Below are 17,098 nucleotides of genomic sequence, written 5' to 3'. Positions count from 1 at the left end.
AGAGGAAAAAGAACTCTGGACCACCTATACTCCACACACAGAGACACATACAAAGCTCTCCCTCGCCCTCCATTTGGCAAATCTGACCATAATTATATCCTCCTGATTCCTGCTTAGAAGCAAAAATTAAAGCAGGAAACACCAGTAACTAGATTAATAAAAAAAGTGGTCAGATGAAGCAGATGCTAAGCTACAGGACTGTTTCGCTAGCACCGACTGGAATATGTTCCGGGATTCCTCCGATGTCATTGAGGTGTACACCATATCAGTCATTGGCTTCATCAATAAGTGCATTGATGACATCGTCCCCACAGTGACTGTACGTACATACCTCAACCAGAAGCCATGGATTACAGGCGTTCTGAGCTAAAGGCTAGAGCTGCCGCTTTCAAGGAGCGGGACTCCAACCCAGAAGCTTATCAGAAATCCTGCTATGCCCTCCGACGAACCATCAAAAAGGCAAAGCGTAAATACAGGACTAAGATCGAATTGTACTACACCGGCTCTGATGCTCGTCGGATGTGGCAGGGCTTGCAAACCATTACACACTACAAAGGGAAGCACAGCCGAGAGCTGCCCAGTGACACGAGCCTACTAGACGAGCTAAACTACTTCTATGCTCGCTTCGAGGCAAATAACACTGAAATATGCATGAGAGCACCAGCTGTTCCAGAAGACTGTGTGATCACGCTCTCCGCAGCCGATGTGAGTAAGACCTTTAAACAGGTCAACATTCACAAGGCCACAGGGCCAGACGAATTACCAGGACATGTACTGCGACCATGTGCTGACCAACTGGCAAGTGTCTTCACTGATATTTTCAACCTCTCCCTGTCCAAGTCTGTAATACCAACATGTTTTAAGCAGACCACCATAGTGCCTGTGCCCAAGAACATGAAGGTAACCTGCCTAAATGACTACCGACCTGTAGCACTCACATCTGTAGCCATGAAGTGCTTTGAAAGGCTGGTCATGGCTTCCACATCAACACCATCATCCCAGAAATGCTAGACCCACTCCAATTTGCATACCGCCCCAACAGATCCACAGATGATGCAGTCTCTATTGCACTCCACACTGCCCTTTCCCACCTGGACAAAAAGAACACCTATGTGAGAATGCTATTAATTGACTACAGCTCAGCGTTCAACACCGTTGTGCCCTCAAAGCTCATCAATAAGCTAAGGACCCTGGGATTAAACACTTCCCTCTGCTACTGGTTCCTGGACTTCCTGACGGGCCGCCCCCAGGTGGTAAGGGTAGGTAACAACACATCTGCCACACTGATCCTCAACACAGGGGCCCCTCAGGGGTGCGTGCTCAGTCCCCTACTGTAAACCCTGTTCACTAATGACTGCATGGCCAGGCACGACTCCAACACCATCATTAAGTTTGCCAATGACACAACAGTGATAGGCCTAATCACCGACAACAACGAGACAGCCTACAGGGAGGAGGTCAGAGACCTGGCCGTGTGGAGCCAGGACAACAACCTCTCCCTCAACGTGAACAAGACAAAGGAGAGGTTTGGGAACTACAGGAAAAATAGGACCAAGCACGCCCCCATTCACATCGACGGGGCTGCAGTGGAGCAGGTTGAGAGCTTCAAGTTCCTTGGTGTCCACATCACCAACAAACTAACATGGTCCAAGCACACCAAGACAGTCGTGAATAGGGCACAACAAAACCTATTCCCCCTCAGGAGACTGAAAAGATTTGGTATGGGTCCTCAGATCCTCAAAAGGTTCTACAGCTGCACCATCGAGATTATCCTGACTAGTTACATCACTGCCTGGTATGGCAACTGCTCAGTCTCAGACCGCAAGGCACTACAGAGGATAGTGCGAATGGCCCAGTACATCACTTGGGTCAAGCTTCCTGCCATCCAGGACTTCTATACCAGGCGGTGTCAGAGGAAGGCCCTAAAAATTATCCATCTTTAATTAAAGACTCCAGCCACCCTAGTCACAGGCTGTTCTCTCTGCTACCGCACGGTAAGCGGTACCAGAGCACCAAGTCTAGGTCCAAAAGACTTCCAACTAGCTTCTACCCCCAAGCTACCCAGACTATTTGCATTGCCCCCCCCCCCCCCATTTACACCACTGCTACTCTCTGTTGTCATCTATGCATAGTCTTCCTACATGTACATACTACCCGCACATTGACTTTGTATTAGTACCTCCCTGTATATAGTCTAGCTATTGTCATTTTACTGCTGCTCTTTAATTACTTGTTACTTTTAGCTCTTATTCTTATCCATATTTTTTTGAAACTGCATTGTTGGTTAAGGGCTCGTAAGTAAGCAGTACACTGTAATGTTTACACCAGTTGTATTCGGCGCATGTGACGAATAAAATGTATCTTGCTCGATATTTTTGTCTTTCTGTCTCTTTCGCCTTCTCTCCTAATCTGTTAATCTCTCTTTCTTCAGCATCCTTCTCTTTCTGCCTCTCCCTGACAAAGGCAGTAATGTCCAGACACATTTCCTCTCCACATCCCTGATCACTCCAGAACAAGCACCATCAATACTGTCTACACAGTACACACATCCACTCAGGACCACTCACACAAACAAACACACACCACACACGCGCACACACTCACTCACACAAAGAGGAACAGATAACACTGCTCTGTGGCACAGCTGAGCCAGTGAAATGAAAAGGAATCTCCGTACACTCATGATCAATGCATCATTTTCAATTTATTAGGCTGAGCTTTCGGTTGTCAGACCTTCATCAGAGCATACAAAAACACACAACGACGCACAAGGCCACACGTAGGAAATGTGCGTCAATGCAATCAGACACGTTGCGCATCAGCAACAAAAGCACCAGGAGGCACATCAGTAATCAATTATCTCAGAAAGGTGTGACTTGATCCAGTATTTTTTGTTCTCATTATTTTAACGAGGGTCATCCTTTAATATGTTTCCTCTTAACCCCTGGCTTTATGTGGTTCCTTTCATTTCTGACTTCTTTAACCCGATAACCGTGTACAAGTTCCCATAGGCCCACCCCTTTCGCATTTCTATTTAGTTCTTGGTCTTCACACCTGTTTCTAGGCTTTTGAAGTGTTCATGAATTTCATTTAAAAAAAGGTACAATTATGTCAAAACTATATTGAATCCCAAAAATATCTATACTGACTCAATCAAGTCACACTTTTCTGAGATAATTGAGATAATTGATTACTGATTGCTTTGTATGCAGGTGTTTCGCATCATGTCTGATTGCATTGACGCAAGTTGCCTATATGTGGCCTCTGGCATTGTGTGTTTTTGGATGCTCTGATTCCTTTTAATTTCAGTGTTTCTCGTTATCTCCTGCACCTCAGCAACGGTCAGGTGTGCCACATATCCACTCAAGATTCTACAGCTGAGCCAGTGAAAAGAGAGGAAGGTTGAGAGCAAGAATGAGTGACAGAGAATCAGAAATGTGTCTTTTGCCCCAGGTCCACACCTGCACTGATTACTATTCTGTTGTGCTTCATCCCAGACCAAGGACAGGGTGCTAGCTTGCCTTTATCACTGCACCTGCTAGCTTGCCTCACAGATCACTGCACCTGTGCATAGCCCATCTATCTACCTCATCCCCATACTGTATTTATTTATTTATCTTGCTTCTTTGCACCCCAGTATCTCTACTTGCACATTCATCTTCTGCTCATCTACCATTCCCGTGTTTAATTGTTATATTGTAATTACTTTGCCACCATGGCCTATTTATTACCTTAACTCACTTTTCTTACCTCATTTGCACTCACTGTATATATACTTTTTTTCTACTGTATTATTGACTGTATGTTTTGTTTATTCCATGTCTGTGTTGTTGTATGTGTCGAATTGCTTTGCTTTATCTTGGCCAGGTCGCAGTTGCAAATGAGAACTTGTTCTCAACTAGCCTACCTGGTTAAATAAAGGTGAGGCGGAGCGGGTGACATTGGCTATGAGACAGGCAGAATACTGAGGACCACCACACAGACCAAAACACACAACCTCCTTCTTCCATGTCCCATTATCAATCCATCTGGCTCTGTTCCTTTCATCAATCCCCAAGTGACCATTATCCCAGATGTTGCCACAGAAAACACACACACACACACACACACACACACACACCACCCCAGCCTTGATGAGAAAAGACAGTAGATCGTAGGCCAGGGGAGAGCAGTGCTGGAATATCAATAGGCCTGCATTAGTTCTGTGAAGACATGTAACATCTCTCTCTCCTTCACTTCCTCCATCCCTCATCTCCTCTGGTTCTCAGCATCTTCCCTTTCTTTCTCTCTGGCCAGATCAGACGTCATCACTGTGGCAGTGGTGTTTTTAATTCATGTTTGACAGAGCTGTAATGAGTCATTTCATATGAGATGGAGAGAGGAGATGAAGCCAGTAAGATGATGAGAGAGACTGAAAGAGGGGGAAAAAGAGAAAAACATTTGAAGGGAGTGAAGGACCGAAGACAATTTTAGAGTTAAAAAGGATGAAGCAGAGAGAGGATAGGCGAGAGAAGATAGGAGTAAAAAGGAATGAACAGAATCAAAGAGTAGGAATATTAGAGAGGACATAAATAAAAGCCTAAACCAGACTAGACTAATCACCAGTATTAATGTTTACCCGATTATAAACCGAATTCAATTTGTTTTCCTTCTGTACAAGGGAGGGGAGATCAATATGAGGAAAATATCTCCTATCAGAGCACCCCTGTCTCTATGATTTACCAGGAGATTATGAATACACACACACACACACAAAAAATAAACACACACAGAATGAGGGCTTATAAAATCCACATGACTAACCTGAATACACACAGCCCCAGTGCAGAGGGGATATGATATACTGTAGGATGATGAAGATTGAGGAGGACAAAGGGCATTGGGACATAATGTTATTAATTTCACTCACTCTCTCTCTCCCCCTCTCCTCTACCTCTATTCTTCATATCCTAATCTTCGACAAACACACTAAGGTAACAGACACCTGACACTCACACACACAAAGATGACATCCCACACACTCAAGTCCTACACACACTGTCAATGTCTAGCAGCACCGCATAGACACAATGCAGTGTTATTTGGGAACAGTCTCATGGTCCAATTTGGAGAAAACACACACACACCTTAAACTACAGTTACGTGCAGAATCGTCACATGTTAACTCGCATCCCATCCATCTTTTTTTATTGACGTCACTCCCTCAAGGACAAAACATCCCATTCAGAAGAGAAACCATGACAGGAATCTAGCCACGTTATGAATTCACATTCTCACTGAGACAAATATGTTGGTTATGTCAGCCGAGATCTTTCACAATAATTGACACACACACGCACCTGTTAGAACATATATTTTTTTATACGACCATACAAGGGCAGTCCACAACAACGAGCTCCTATGGAGATGGCTGCTGTCTGGTTAGTATAGAGCAGGGGTACTCAAATACTATTTGAGAAGGTCCGGATGGATGTTGTAATTTATCGCCAAAATAACAAACCCCCACCAAGTACAATGCGACTTCAAACTGTTCACACCCCTCGTTGGTGGAGAAAATGTTGCAGTTTTAAAGCTAATTCTACACATTTTGCCATCTTATGTGTGTTTATACAATGATACACTACATGACCAAAAAATGTGGACACCTGCTAGTCAAACACCTCATTCCAAAATCACTGCCATTAATTCCCTTTGCTGCTGGGTTGGCTTTCCCCTAGATGTTGGAACATGGCTGCGGGGACTTGATTCCTTTCAGCCACAAGAGCATTAGTGAGGTCGGGTACTGATGTTGGGCGATTAGGTCTGGCTCGCAGTCGGCATTCCAATTCATCTTAAAGGTGTTCGATGGAGTTGAGGTTAGGGCTCTGTGCAGGCCAATCAAGTTCTTCCATACCGATCTCGACAAACCATTTCTGTATGGACCTCAATTTGTGTACGAAGGCATTGTCTTTTTAATTTTTGGGGGTGAATTTTACCCCCCTTTTCTCCCCAATTTTGTGGTATCCAATTGTTAGTAGCTACTATCTTGTCTAAACGCTACAACTCCCGTACGGGCTCGGGAGAGACGAAGGTCGAAAGTCATGCATCCTCCGATACACAACCCAACCAAGCTGCACTGCTTCTTAACACAGCGCGCCATCGATAAAAGACCGTCAATCACCGTATTCTTATCGGCAGACTCAATAGCCTTGGTTTTTCTAATGACTGCCTCGCCTGGTTCACCAACTACTTTGCAGACAGAGTTCAGTATGTCAAATCAGAGGGCATGTTGTCCGGACCTCTGGCAGACTCTATGGGGGTACCACAGGGTTCAATTCACTTTTCTCTGATATATCAATGATGTCGCTCTTGCTGCGGGCGATTCCCTGATCCACCTCTACGCAGACAACACCATTCTGTATACTTCTGGACCTTCCTTGGACACTGTGCTAACTAACCTCGAAAATAGCTTCAATGCCATACAACACTACTTCCGTGGGCTCCAACTGCTCTTAAACGCTAGTAAAAACCAAATGCATGCTTTTCAACCATTTGCTGCCCGCACCCGCCCGCCCTAACAACACCACACTGGACGGTTCCGACCTAGAATATGTGGACAACTATAAATGGCTAGACTGTAAACTCTCTTTCCAGACTCATATTAAACATCTCCAATCAAAAATCAAATCTAGAATCGGCTTTCTATTTCGCAACAAAGCCTCCTTCACTCACGCCGCCAAACTTACGCTAGTAAAACTGACTATCCTACCGATCCTCGACTTCGGCGATGTCATCTGCAAAATAGCTTCCAACACTCTACTCAGCAAACTGGATGCAGTCTATCACAGTGCCATCCGTTTTGTTACAAAATCACCTTATACCAACCACCACTGCGACCTGTATTCTCTAGTCGGGCTGGCCCTCGCTACATATTCGTCGCCAGACCCAATGGCTCCAGGTCATCTATAAGTCTATGCTAGGTAAAGCTCCGCCTTATCTCAGTTCACTGGTCACGATAACAACACCCACCCGTAGCACACGTTCCAGCAGGTATATCTCACTGATCATCCACAAAGCCAACACCTCATTTGGCCGCCTTTCCTTACAGTTCTCTGCTGCTAGTGACTGGAACGAATTGCAAAAATTGCTGAAGTTGGAGACTTATTTCCCTCACCAACTTTAAACATCAACTATCTGAGCAGCTAACCGATCGCTGCAGCTGTACATAGTCCATCTGTAAATAGCCCACCCAATCTATCTACCTCATCCCCATATTTTTTTATTTTATTTACTTTTCTGCTCTTTTGCACATCAGTATCTCTACTTGCATATCATCATCTGCTCATTTATCACTCCAGTGTTAATCTGCTAAATTGTAACTATTCGCTCCTATGGCCTATTTATTGATTGCCTACCTCCTCATGCCTTTTGCACACACTGTATATAGACTTTCTTTTTTCTACTGTGTCATTGATTTGTTTATTGTGTTATTGGCTTGTTTATTGTTTACTCCATGTGTAACTCTGTGTTGTTGTCTGTGTCACACTGCTTTGCTTTATCTTGGCAAGGTCACAGTTGCAAATGAGAACTTGTTCTCAACTAGCCTACCTGATTAAATAAAGGTGAAATTTAAAAAATAAAATACTTCTAAAGTTGTGGCAAAATGGCTTAAGGACAACAAAGTCAAGGTATTGGAGTGGCCATCACAAAGCCCTGACCTCAATCCCATAGAAAAATTGTGGGCAGAACTAAAAAAGCGTGTGTGAGCAAGGAGGTCTACAAACCTGACTCAGTTACACCAGCTCTGTCAGGAGGAATGGGCCAAAATTCACCCAACTTATTGTGGGAAGCTTGTGGAAGGCTGCCCAAAATGTTTGACCCAAGTTGAACAATTTTAAAGGCAATGCTACCAAATACTAATTGAGTGTATGTAAACTTCTGACCCACTGGGAATGTGATGAAAGAAATAAAAGCTGAAATAAATCATTCTCTCCACTATTATTCTGACATTTCACATTCTTAAAATAAAAAGTGGTGATCCTAACTGACCTAAGACAGGGAATTTTTACTAGGATTAAATGTTAGGAATTGTGAAAAACTGAGTTGAAATGTATTTGGCTAAGGTGTATGTAAACTTCCGACTTCAACTGTGTGTATATATATGCACACACACACAAACATATAGTGTACCTGAGTGACACAACAAAATCAACCTGTGGGTTGAGGCCCCCATGGTCACATACTCTGGCTATTGCCTATTGAGTATGGCTGGTAAAGAGAAACAAAAACAAGAGAAATCATGAACAACTTTTATATCTGCTGAAAGCTAAAACTCTACATGTCAAAATAAGCTCTTACTTGTCCTACTGTAACCTACTACCATCAAACGAGACTTCCTAAAAACACACCACTTCAATACAGGTTCAACCGGATGTGACTTTTCGTAGCAGGTTAGGAGAGCATTTTCGCTAACCCTTAACCTTTTCCTAACCTTAACCTAACTGTCCTAACCTGTTACGTAATTCTCCTAACCTGCTGCGAAAGTTTTAATCTGCTATGAAAAAGTCGCTTCTGGAGGTAGCTGTATGGAAATGGCGTGTTCTTAGGCAATCTTACCATCGAACCACCAAGTTTATTTAACATTTTGTTTTCAGCAAACGACTATAACATTGTCACAAACAAATGTAACTTATTGTCAATGTTCTCCACTAAAGTAAAAAAAAAAAAAAAAAAAAAAGAAACGTCCCTTTTCCAGGACCCTATCTTTCAAAGATAATTTGTAAAAAAAAAAATAATAATAATAAGTTCACAGATCTTCATTGTAAAGGGTCTAAACACTGTTTCCCATGCTTGTTTAATGAATCATAAACAATTAATGAACATGCACCTGTGGAACGGTCGTTAAGACACTAAGAGCTTACAGACGGTAAGCAATTAAGGTCACAGTTGTACAAATTTAGGACACTAAAGGGGCCTTTCTACTGACTCTGAAAAACACCAAAAGAAAGGCGCCCAGGGTCCCTGCTCATCTGTGTGAACGTGCCTTAGGCATGTTGCAAGGAGGCATGAGGACTACAGATGTGGCCAGGGCAATAAATTGCAATGTCCGTACTGTGAGACGCCTAAGACAGCGCTACAGTGAGACAGGACGTACAGCTGATTGTCCTCGCAGTGGCAGACCACGTGTAACAACAAATGCACAGGATTGGGACATCTGAACATCACACCTGCGGGACAGGTACAGGATGGCAACAACAATTGCCCGAGTTACACCAGTAACGCATAATCCCTCCATCAATGCTCAGACTGTCCGCAATAGGCTGAGAGAGGCTGGACTGAGGGCTTGTAACCCTGCTGTAAGGCAGGTCCTCACCAGACTTCACCGGCAACAATGTCGCCTATGGGCACAAACCCACCTTCGCTGGACCAGACAGGACTTGCAAAAAGTGCTCTTCATGGTTTTGTCTCACCAGGGGTGATGGTCGGATTCACGTTTATAGTTGAAGGAATGAGCGTTACACCGAGGCCTGTATTCTGGAGAGGGATCGATTTGGAGGTGGAGGGTCCGTCATGGTCTGGGGCGGTGTGTCACAGCATCATCGGACTGAGCTTGTCATCATTGCAGGGAATCTCAATGCAGTGCGTTACAGGGAAGACACCCTCTTCCCTCACGTGGTACCCTTCCTGCAGGCTTATCCTGACATGACCCTCCAGCATGACAATGCCACCAGCCATACTGCTCGTTCTGTGCGTGATTTCCTGCAAGACAGGAATGTCAGTGTTGTGCCATGGCCAGCGAAGAGCCAGGATCTCAATCCCATTGAGCACGTCTGGGACCTGTTGGATTGGAGGGTGAGGGCGATAGCCATTCCCCGCAGAAATGTCCTGGAACTTGCAGGTGCCTTGGTGCAAGAGTGGGGTAACATCCCACAGCAAGAACTAGCAAATCTGGTGCAGTCCATGAGGAGGAGATGCACTGCAGTAATATACAGCTGGTGGCCACACCAGATACTGACTGTTACTTTTGATTTTGACCCCCCATTTGTTCAGGGACACATTATTCCATTTCTGTTAGTCACATGTCTGTGGAACTTGTTCAGTTTACTTCTCAGTTGTTGAATCTTGTTATGTTCATACAAATATTTACACATGTTAAGTTTGCTGAAAATAAACGCAGTTGACAGTGAGAGGACGTTTCTTTTTTTGCTGAGTTTATGACCACATCTAATGTCCACCCTTTTTATCATTAGCTAGGTTTCCGTCCAATTGGCGACAGATTTTCATGCAAATATTGAATTAAAACATTGCATAAAAACAATATGCGCATTTTCCCACCAGAGATGTGTTTTCGTCAAATTGACTTGTTGCAGATAAAAAGGATGATTTAGTGCACGTACAAAAAACGCTTACAATTAAATTCCCATGTACTGAATAAAATCTACGAGTTAAATAGGTTTCCGTTGCATTTTCCACTCTACTGATGGTTTTGTCACATTAAAAAAAGGCGTTATATAGCGAATGTGCCCACTCTGGTATTGGTACGTGCGCTCTAGCCAACAGCTCTCAGATACAGTACGGTTACAGGTATAGCCTACACATGATGAGATTATTATGAACAAAAGAGCGAGATTATTTGTATTTGTTAAACAGCAGCCAAGCATCGATAACCATGTCACTAGAATAAGACCCTAGATATTTATTAGAAAGGAGCATCAAGATCATCATCTTGTACATTCACCACCCTGTGAAGTTCATCATAACTTATTTCATCTGTAGCCTAATAAACTGCAGGCTTTCCTGACAAGTTGAAGTGGGAGGACCACAGAACATGTCATGACTCCAAGTTCACTTTCGATATTTCCTTTAGTTATTTTATTAATATTTGCGCATAAAAACGTTTCCAACACCATTTCTCGCATAATCCATTTTACTGACACAAAAAGATCTCACCTTGTTTTGTCGACATTTTGAAAGTTTACTAACAAATTAGTTGTTTCCATCAGGCCTGTCGTGACATTTTTTATCCAACATGTACTTTACTTGCATAAAAAGGCTGGATAGAAACCCACTGGTCATTGCGTGCAAAAAAATAATTTGTGTCTCACTTCACTGCTGTGTTCCTGTCATTACACTGGTGTGTAGCCAATTAGATAAACTTGCCAGGGATATGCAAATGACCTGGATGGGATTTACGACCTCACGAGGAGGAAGAAGAAGAGCCATTGCAGCTTGGACGAGTGCATTACCTGCTTCTGGAGAACAGATTAATTTAATTGCTTTGAGCATAACAAATCCCCACAAAATATGTTTTTGAGGAGGTTGAAAGAGAAAGTGAGACTGAATATGGCTCGACAGGAAGTGATCTGGCTCGGGAGAAGAACAGACGGATCGGTCAGTAAAAACATCGGATCGGTCAGTAAAAATACATGCATGAATAGCTAGCTAAGCTAACGTTAGCTGGTTTCAGTAGCTAGCTAGCCATGTATTCTGTATTATGTAGTTGTGGTCTGCCTAGTTGTGTTTGGGATACAGTAGCTGAGGTATACAGTCTAGGGCCCATGCTCAGTTCCAGAGATTTAGGTTATAGCTAATATTGGATATAAACAAGATAGTAGTTTTATATTGTTTGCTGTTAAAATGTGGATACATTTGCATTTTTTATTTTGGAGACGAATGGCCACATTGCAATTCCCCATTGTCTCCAAAGTTACCTGTGCTCCCATTGTTTGCATTGTGTGTGTGTGTTCACACTTCTGTGGCACTCTCCAGACAAGCAGTTCAGACTGTTTTTTTTTCTTGTAGTGGGCTGTATTGCTTTACAGAATGGTGTTAAACTTTAGCTCTGGTGACATACTTTGTATTCCAGGTTATAGAGAAGCTTCTCAGGAACACTATTTCATGAGGATAGGACTTACCATTGCTAAGAATGATATTTTCAAGTGATTGAAAAAGTTCACGGACAATGTTAATCCCTGGTCAATAATGGCACCATATCACCCGCCTGGAATCAACACGTTTTGTCCAATATCTCAAGATAGGGTGGTCATATTGTTATGACACTTTCAAGGCTGATGTAGAACACAGAGATGATTCAATTTAAAGTAAAATGTACTCAATGAAAATGTAATTATTATGCAAATCAGATACTTAATATGCACATTAGGCAGTACAGAATACATAATTACAGTAATTTAAGCCCAATAATTTAACATATGGTGGTCATATTATTTGCAAATCTTCATGCTTTATGCAAAACTGAGACTACGTAACAATTCCTGAAATTATAATACAACTTTTATACTATGTTATGAAAATTAGATACCTAACATGCTAATTAGTCTGTACAGAATGCAATAATTACAACACGTTAAACCCATTCATTTAAAGTAAGGTGTTCATATTGTTAACATATATTGTCGAAGTAAGGTGCATGTTGTAACTATATGTGTGTTACCAGGGATTGTAACAAAGTACATATAATTGGGATTCCATAATAATGAACAAAAAGCAGGGTTTCTCTTTACCAATTAGTAACTGTTGGGTTGTGTATATCACAGTTATATTGTATTCAGTAGACCAACTGATTAGGCCTCAAGTACCAAATAATACACCCAACCCTGTGCCCATGTGCCACCTGCATACACACAGGCTAACACAGACACACACTTCTCAACACCCCACCAACACACCACTTCACACACAGCCTAACACAGACACACACGTCTCACTAAGTCTGTACTGTAACAGAGAAGGTTACTAGTCTAATAACATAGCTTACTTCTAAAGCATGAATCACATGGCCCACTAACTGAATCTCACTGCCAATAGACTGCCGATATGTACTTATCACAGTGGGAAGCCGTTCCTTCTCTTAGTAGAACAAAAGCGTTACCAGCTGCGTGAGGCCTTGGTAGCGACGAACCTACCCATTCTACTTGTAGAATCACAATGCTCATTAGCGGCCAAAATCGTGACTTTGTAAAATAGTGCATTTTCTCCAAACATCCACGGATGAGCATATGGGATGGTAGCTAGCTCAGTGCACAAACACAGTACACACAACACTAAATACTTCCTCCAAGCTAGCTAACCACTGTATCTAGTATTGACATTATAATTAAATCCCAATTAGCTAGACTAGCTAGTTTACCTGAAACAGCTGCCTGTGTTAACTGCAGAGTTAGTGCAGTGTCCATAGCTAACGTTAGATAGCATCCCAAATGGCACTATTCCCTATATACTGTAGTTCACTACTTTAGATAGACCATAGAGCTCTGGTCAAAAGTAGTGCACTATATAGGGAACAAGGTGACATTTGGGACGCAGATTGTCATTCGAAACAGGATATTTCATAGGGATTGCCAGCCAGGATACACATCCACAGACCTCAAGACATTCCCAGACTTGGCTCAAAGCAGTAGAAGCAAATTCCCAGTCTACAGTCCTGTTCCAGTCAGACATCTAGTGACTTGATGGGGGTATAGTGATGAACTGTTAGTTTGACAGTTATTGCCTTTAAGTGGGTCGTAATACAGAGACAGTGTATGAGTTCAGTACTCAGCTACACTGATAATAATCCTGGTAGACAGCGGCCCACACACACCAGAGAGAGCGAGAGAGAGAGAGAGCGAGAGAGTAAACACAGAGTTTAAAGAAGGTTATACTGTAACTAGACAATCAGCTCTCATGACTGTACTTGTTGTTGACCTCTGTTACAGACACACTCCTACGATTAGCTCTGTGTACTAGGAGAGGATGGGTTGCAGAGTTGAGGTAGTTCAGGAGGAGGACATGGGGATTGGGGGGGGGGCTGGTTACTGGCAGGAAGGAAGGGAAGGCTCAAGGGGCCTCGTTTTTGCTGGAGAGAGAGACAGAGAGGGTAAACCCAGGCAATGGGTCACGATCCTGAACTTTTCATCGCCAGTCACATCCAATTACAGATGACAGAGGAGAGGAGACAGGCTCTAATAGGAGGATGCAGAGGCAGAACTATGGCTGCAGCTGTCTCCCTGTGTGTGAGAGCGAGAGAGCAGGGAGAGAGACTGCAGTAGAGTGGTGTGTTAGTGGGCCATGGAGGCGTGATGGTGGGAGGATGAGGTTGGCACGCGCTGGGCTCTGTGGGTGCTATACATGGCATATGTGAAGAGAGGGAGAGGAGGGGTGCAGCTGCTGGGGGTGGACAAGTAGAGACACGGATTGGTAAAACCAGTGGGTATTGAGGGAAGGAAGAGCTATGGGAGTCAATGGTTCTTCAAAGGCGTGTGTGTGTGTGTGTGTGTGTGTGTGTGTGTGTGTGTGTGTGTGTGTGTGTGTGTGTGTGTGTGTGTGTGTGTGTGTGTGTGTGTGTGTGTGTGTGACAACATGGATGGGGTGTTCTAGAATGTCGCAGTCAGAACAAAGGAGATTGAGATGCAGTGGGTGGAGACCTCCGCCCCTCTCCCACAGTGTGTCCATCATTATCCTCTACCTCTCTATCAAACTCCTTAGAGTCAAATCAGGTGAGAGGGGGAGAGAGAAGGAGAGAGATGCTGTGTGTTTGTCACTACCTTGTAGTGAGAGTGGAGAAACACTGTAGTCATTACAGTAGCAGAATAAACTGGGCCATCAGCAGACAAACACAGAATGAACCACACACATACACACAGAGAATGAACCACACAGCATAGACCTACACCCTCCGAGCCATTACAAAGCAGCTCTGAAGATCACAACGGATTTTGGGTTTGATCAGAGACAGCATTTTACAGGGAGAACTCCCGGGACTCTCTATTTCATCTGGGTATAGCTAGCTATACCTAGCTCAAGTCCTTCAGACTAGCTAACAAACCCCATTAACTAGAGAAGCTATGGCTAACTCTAAGCTACAACAGCTAACTAGCCCCATCCACTCTGCCAGAGCAGCTTTGGCTAACTAAATTTATCTTGAACAGAAACTCAACTCAGACACCTGTGGCTAATTTCAGTTATCTCTGTGTCTAAAATTTGACTACTAATGTTTTCTCATTGAACCTTTATTTAACTAGGCAAGTCAGTTAAGAACAAATTGTCATTTACAATGACAGCCTACCCAAACCTGGGCCTATTATGCGCCACCCTATGGGACTCCCAATCACGACTGGATGTGATGCAGCCTGGATTTGAACCAGGGACCACAGTGACGCCTCTTGCACTAAGATGCAGTGCCTTAGACCGCTGCACCACTCGGGAGCCCAAAGGACTGGATAAGAGTTTTTAGGTGATAAGCACAATGAATATTAGATGCACAGAGCAGTTCTGTTCAGCAGTCTAAAGGACACACCACCCCCAGGCACACACAGCCTGCCTCCGATTATACACATCGTGAAGCCGACTCTCTTGCTTTCCCGTGGATAACCAGTCACCACCAGCCTTCTAGTTAGCTACCCTTTGCCTGGTTAAGAAATAAGCTTCTTTACTAAATGAAAAACAACAGCAGCATTGAGTTTAATAGTGACACAACAGTCAAGCTATGTTTTTCTAACCCTCTACTATAGAAAAGTAGGCCATCTTTGAATGTGTGGTCTCGTTCAACCCTCTCACTTTCCCCACTGCGTTTCATAGCCAGGTTCTGTAGCTACTATAACCAAGTCTCCCTCGTTTCCTCAGAGAAAACGGCTTGATTCTAGCCTTTACCAAAAAAGATATGAGCCATATACCAGCTCTACTTTTTCTTTCTTTCTATCTACTCTCTCCTACACCTGTGTAAACTACAACACTGTCTCACCTACACCTGTTAAAACTACAACACTGTCTCACCTACATCTGTTCAAACTACAACACTGTATCTCCTACACCTGTTAAAACTACAACACTGTCTCACCTACATCTGTTCAAACTACAACACTGTCTCACCTACACCTGTTCAAACTACAACACTGTATCTCCTACACCTGTTAAAACTACAACACATTTGTCACCTACACCTGTTAAAACTAGAACACTGTCTCACCTACACCTGTTAAAACTAGAACACTGTCTCACCTACACCTGTTAAAACTACAACACTGTCTCACTTAGACCTGTCAAAACTACAACACTGTCTCTCCTAACACATGTTAAAACTACAACATTGTCTCAACTACACCTGTTAAAACTACAACACTGTCTCACTTAGACCTGTCAAAACTACAACACTGTCTCTCCTAACACATGTTAAAACTACAACATTGTCTCAACTACACCTGTTAAAACTACAACACTGTCTCACCTACACCTGTTAAAACTACAACACTGTATCACCTACACCTGTTCAAACTACAACACTGTCTCACGTACACCTGTAAAACCTACAACACTGTATCACCTACACCTGTTAAAACTACAACACTGTCTCACCTACACCTGTCAACTACAACACTGTCTCTCCTACACCTGTTAAAACTACAACACTGTCTCACCTACACCTGTTAAAACTACAACACTGTCTTATGTACACCTGTAAAACCTACAACACTGTATCACCTACACCTGTTAAAACTACAACACTGTATCACCTACACCTGTCAAAACTACAACACTGTCTCTCCTACACCTGTTAAAACTACAACACTGTCTCACCTACACCTGTCAACTACAACACTGTATCTCCTACACCTGTTAAAACTACAACACTGTCTCACCTACACCTGTTAAAACTACAACACTGTCTCACGTACACCTGTCAAAACTACAACACTGTCTCTCCTACACCTGTTAAAACTACAACACTGTCTCACCTACACCTGTTAAAACTACAACACTGTCTCACCTACACCTGTTAAAACTACAACACCATCTCCCCTACACCTGTTAAAACTACAACACGGTCTCACCTACACCTGTTAAAACTACAACACTGTCTCACCTACACCTGTTAAAACTACAACACTGTCTCACCTACACCTGTTAACTACAACACCGTCTCACCTACACCTGTTAAAACTACAACACCGTCTCACCTACACCTGTTAAAACTACAACACCGTCTCACCTACACCTGTTAAAACTACAACACTGTCTAACCTACACCTGTTAAAACTACAACACCGTCTCACCTACACATGTTAAAACTACAACACCGTCTCACCTACACCTGTTAAAACTACAACATTATACCTGCTTT

At 43.2% G+C, this 17,098-nt stretch overlaps 2 protein-coding genes across 8 annotated transcripts in view; one reads left to right on the top strand and one right to left on the bottom strand.

The window, feature by feature from the left end:
- LOC110500156 (uncharacterized) overlaps positions 1–17,098 on the bottom strand; it is a 72,979-nt gene that overhangs the window by 45,768 nt on the left and 10,113 nt on the right. The window lies entirely within an intron of this gene.
- Positions 11,276–17,098, top strand: part of LOC110500155 (cytochrome c oxidase assembly factor SCO2) — an 18,395-nt gene continuing 12,572 nt past the window's right edge. Inside the window, exon 1 of the mRNA XM_090214123.1 lies at positions 11,276–11,391. The gene's annotated coding sequence lies outside the window, so the exon portion shown is untranslated. The remainder of the gene's footprint in view (positions 11,392–17,098) is intronic.

Source organism: Oncorhynchus mykiss, chromosome 21, assembly GCF_057628025.1.
Source record: "Oncorhynchus mykiss isolate SJ-2025 chromosome 21, ASM5762802v1, whole genome shotgun sequence".
NCBI classification, from domain to species: domain Eukaryota; kingdom Metazoa; phylum Chordata; class Actinopteri; order Salmoniformes; family Salmonidae; genus Oncorhynchus; species Oncorhynchus mykiss.
Note: the sequence above shows the minus strand (reverse complement) of the source record. Positions and strands in the feature narration are given on the sequence as shown.